Source organism: Dermacentor silvarum, chromosome 2 (genome assembly GCF_013339745.2).
Source record: "Dermacentor silvarum isolate Dsil-2018 chromosome 2, BIME_Dsil_1.4, whole genome shotgun sequence".
Classification (NCBI taxonomy): domain Eukaryota; kingdom Metazoa; phylum Arthropoda; class Arachnida; order Ixodida; family Ixodidae; genus Dermacentor; species Dermacentor silvarum.
In genome coordinates, this window is record NC_051155.1 from 88,038,093 (window position 1) to 88,042,275 (window position 4,183).

General features: G+C 51.0%; 1 pseudogene; it reads left to right on the forward strand.

Annotated features, from left to right (window-relative positions):
- Positions 1–3,722: 3,722 nt before the first annotated feature.
- The window catches only part of LOC125943478 (uncharacterized protein DDB_G0271670-like), a 6,948-nt pseudogene continuing 6,487 nt past the window's right edge, over positions 3,723–4,183 (forward strand).

The following is a 4,183-nucleotide window of genomic DNA, read 5'->3' on the forward strand; positions in this document are numbered from 1 at the left end:
GCTTCACAATACGATTGGAACACAAGCATTAGTAGCATTAAATCTTCTCTTAATCTCCAGTCCTTGTAAGCTCGCCGCACAATTGCACAACTGTGTCTTTTTCACAAACTCTACTACTATTTTCCCCAGTTGCGTAATACACTTCTTCTTCCTCCTCACCGCACTTCTCGTCGACTTTTCAACAGCTTAAGTATACAACGTCTTCATGGAACTACCACCGCATTTCATAAATCTTTCCTGCCCATCACAATAGAGCACTGGAACGAACTGCCACAATCAATAGTTATTGAGGGTGATAGCTCAAAATTCGAGCAGTTACTGACAGCCCATTATCAAACCTAATCACCTTGCTTACACCTGTGCCACGTCTTACTACTATTGCTGTATTTTTATTTATTTATATATATGTATATATGTATATATATATATATCTGTATATGTATACTTATTTTTCTTTTTTCCTATATTTAGCGTTCATACAATTTTTTGATATCATGACTGCTGTGTATTTCTGTTTTTGCCTCCCCCTTATGTAATACCCTGAAAGGGGCCTTTAAGGGTTATTAAATGATGATGATGATGATAATGTTGGGCAAGGAAAGTCGTACAAGGCTTGAATCGTCTTTTCCAACGGTCTGATTCCCTCGAGAATCAAGCGGTGTCCAAGGAACTCAATGTCGTTGACAGCGAAAACTCACTTTGACAAGGCCGCGTTCCTGGAGTCAAGAAAACAGCCGGCGCAAATGGTCGCAATGATGTTCGGGGGAAACGCTAGCCACCAAGAAGTCGTCGAGATATGCAAATACGAAGGGGAGTCGCCGGGTTACCTCGCTGATGAACCTCTGGAACGTCTGAGCAGCGTTTCTCAACCCGAACAGCATGCGAACGTACTCGGAAAGCCCGAATGGTGTTAGAGTTGCAGTCTGGGGGATGTCCGCTGGCTCAACCGGAATCTGGTGGTAGGCCTTTACCAAATCTATCTTTCTGAGTATCACCGCTCCCGCTAGGTTGGCAGAGAAGTCGGGAATGTGGGGGAGGGGATAGCGATGAGGGACAGTGCGCGCGTTGAGGGCAGGGTAGTCGCCGCACTGGCGCCGATCGCCAGGGTCACGCTTGGGAAGCATGGGGAGAGCTGGCGACCAAATGCTCGACGAAGGACGGAGGATGGCCAGTTGCAGTATGTGGTCGAATTCTCTTTGGGCGATGGCAAGGCGGTCACCAGCGAGGCGTCTGGGTCCGCAAAATGCAGGAGGGCCAGTAGTGACAACGTGTGCGTGACGTTGTGACGTACTGGTAGCTCAAGGTTGGAAGGTTTCGTGATGGCTAGGAAGTCTGACAGAATTAAGGCATACATAAATGATGGTATCTGAGGCGCCGTTCTAGTGGTTAGTGTCATAGGTGCGAGGATGCCCTGGTCGTCGTGTCGACGAGTCGACGAATGTGGACATCAACACTGAGGGCGAAGGTCCAACGTAGGTCCATGCGTAGGTCTGCAACGACGAATACCCAACGGAAGGTGCGTCGGAGACCCAAGTCGATGGTAAGAGAGCGCTGACCATATGTGTTGATAGCATAGCTGTTGGCTGCTTGAAGGGGCGCAGTTTTCTGAGAGCGCTGCCGGTCTAGTCGCACGACAGGAACAACACTGACTTCAGCACCTGTGTCCACGAGAAATCGATGTCCGGCAATCTGGTCAGCGACATGGAACAGGCAGCTTGTCGTACGGCCGCCATCAGTGGCTCTGCAGTATGTTTTCCTGCCAGCCGCAAAGGGCACTGACGTACGCTGGCGCCGAAGTTGCTGTGGTACCAGCAGTATACGCGGCGATGAGGGCTTGAATGGGAGACCCAGGAGACAATATGGAATGGGTATCGCGGTCTCGTCGACGAGAGTGGGACGGTGGTCGTAGTGAATTAACAGTCTCGGCATGGTCATCGATCAGGTGCTCAAGGCGACACTACCGGTCTTCGAGTTGCGACAGCGGAACGGTAGATGCCGTCGCCACCAACGTTTATAGATACCTCTTGCTGAATAGTCAACGACGCGATCGGCCAGCTCCGCCAGCTTGTCGAGGGGCAGGTTGTCTGGTTCGGTAGCCAAGGCAATAACCACATTCTGCGGGAGGCGCAGAAGGAACAGTTCTCGCAGCAGCGGGCTGTTTGCGTCCAGCCTACAGAAGCCGCCGCATGCGACGTAGAAGTTCCGACGGTCGCCGGTCGCCGAGCTCCTCTTCGTAGAGAAGCTGCTGAAGACGCCTGCGCACAGACACAGATGTGCGGTGCAGCACCGTCGACTTAAAGTGGTCATAGGGGGGGTTCGTGGGGCGCGTCCACAACGTCGTAAACTCTGCAACTACCTCCGTTGAGAGTGCGGAGACAGCGTGGTAGAACTTCACTTGTTGCGTAGTAATGCGCCGAAGGGTGAATATTGCCTCCACGTGTGTAAACCAGGCTGCAGGATTCTGTGGCCAAAACGATGACAAGTGAATCTGCACCGTGGCAATTCCATTTGCGCCTATCACCGGTGTGTCGTTCGTGGTCCCTTCCATGATGTGGTGCTCGCCTTGCGATCACGTCCAAGTCACCACTTTATAGGGACCGCGGTTAGGTCCACAATAACAATGCGCGAGTCGGCGAGCGAAAGAACAAGGAATCGTTCAGGCCGATGGCAGGAGCAGAAGCAGCTATATTTTATTCTTCTATTTTTCTAACCTCACAGCACACAGCACGAGGAACGAGGCAAATGCGCATGCCCATGCACCTGAGCGCGCCATAAATAAAGTCGCAGTTTCGCCCAAAAGGCGAAGCATCAATGGCGATAGCAAATTTACCAGTAGAGTCTACGAAGTAAGGATAGTAGTTTTATGGGCTTCATAAACTTGGACACATTCGCTTAATAATTGAATTAACAAGCATGTTGTCAGCGTGCTCAAGAAAACATAAATAGATCACACTCGATAACCGCAGACAAGTACTGTCAAAACGCTGGCATTAGCTAGCGCGGCGGAACAGTGACCGAAGGTTCGTGTGGACTATCGCTTCAACATAAACTGAGCGGCGAAAGCAGAGCGCATACAAAGGTCATAGCCGTGTGGAGATCGCTTTCAAGATACGGTGCGCGCGGTAGCCCATAACAGGGCAAAGTAGAAGTACCCAGTTCCTGGCAGAGTAGAAGCCGTGCATCCTCCCTCCCGCGCTGCCTTCCCGCTTTCCTCATTTCGCGTGGGAGATTGACTAGCCAGTTCCCCTTGCGCCCAGTCGCAAGATATGCATTTGGCGCTGCAGCTAAACGTCACCTCCGCTCCCTCTCTCACACCCCCCCCAAGGCCTTTCGCACGACGGAGACGTCGTGTTTGCTCTCCGCCGTCCATTCGCTCTCCGCGCACATACAACATACGGCGCGCGGCGACGATTTTATCGCTGTTGGACTTTACATGGAACCTCACGGCGGCGGCGGCGACGACGACGACGACGACGACGGCGACGGCAAGAATGTGCTTGGAGGGTCCATATAATTGCTATCTCAATAAAAGGCGGCTGATGAAGATGACGATGGCCGCTAGAGTGCCTTGCCGTATGTGGGCGCTGGCTAAATTTCGACTTTACCTCTACGGTCGCCCATTCAAAGTTGTGACAGATCAGCACTCGCAATGCTGTCTTGCAAACCTGCGTGACTCTTGTGGACGACTAGCACGGAGGTGTCTACGGCTGCATCAGTAGGGCATGACCACTGTGTACAAGTCGGGCCGCGTACAAGAAGACGCTGGCACACTCTCGCGCGCCCCTATCGACACTGCCAACCAAGACATTGAGGACGACAGTGCGTTCCTTGGCGCCGTAAGCGTGACCGATTTGTCCACACGGACGCACTACGATGGACCTATAATGACAATGACAATGACTTTATTTCCAACAAACATTGTTGGGGGTCCTCCAGGTGAACAGCTGCGACATACAGCTTGAATGTGCCTGAAGGCCCTCGCATGGCAGCAGTAAGTCCCCTATCGGCATACGTACAACATATCAAACACTCATTTGTTAGGATATACAATTACAGTGTAGCAAAAAAATGGAACATGTAAAGCAACATTCATCTTTCAGATAGTTTTATAGCTTTTTAAAAAAAAATGAATTACGCTGAGTGAACAACAAAGCTAAGATTCGAAAACGTAGAAGGAACACAT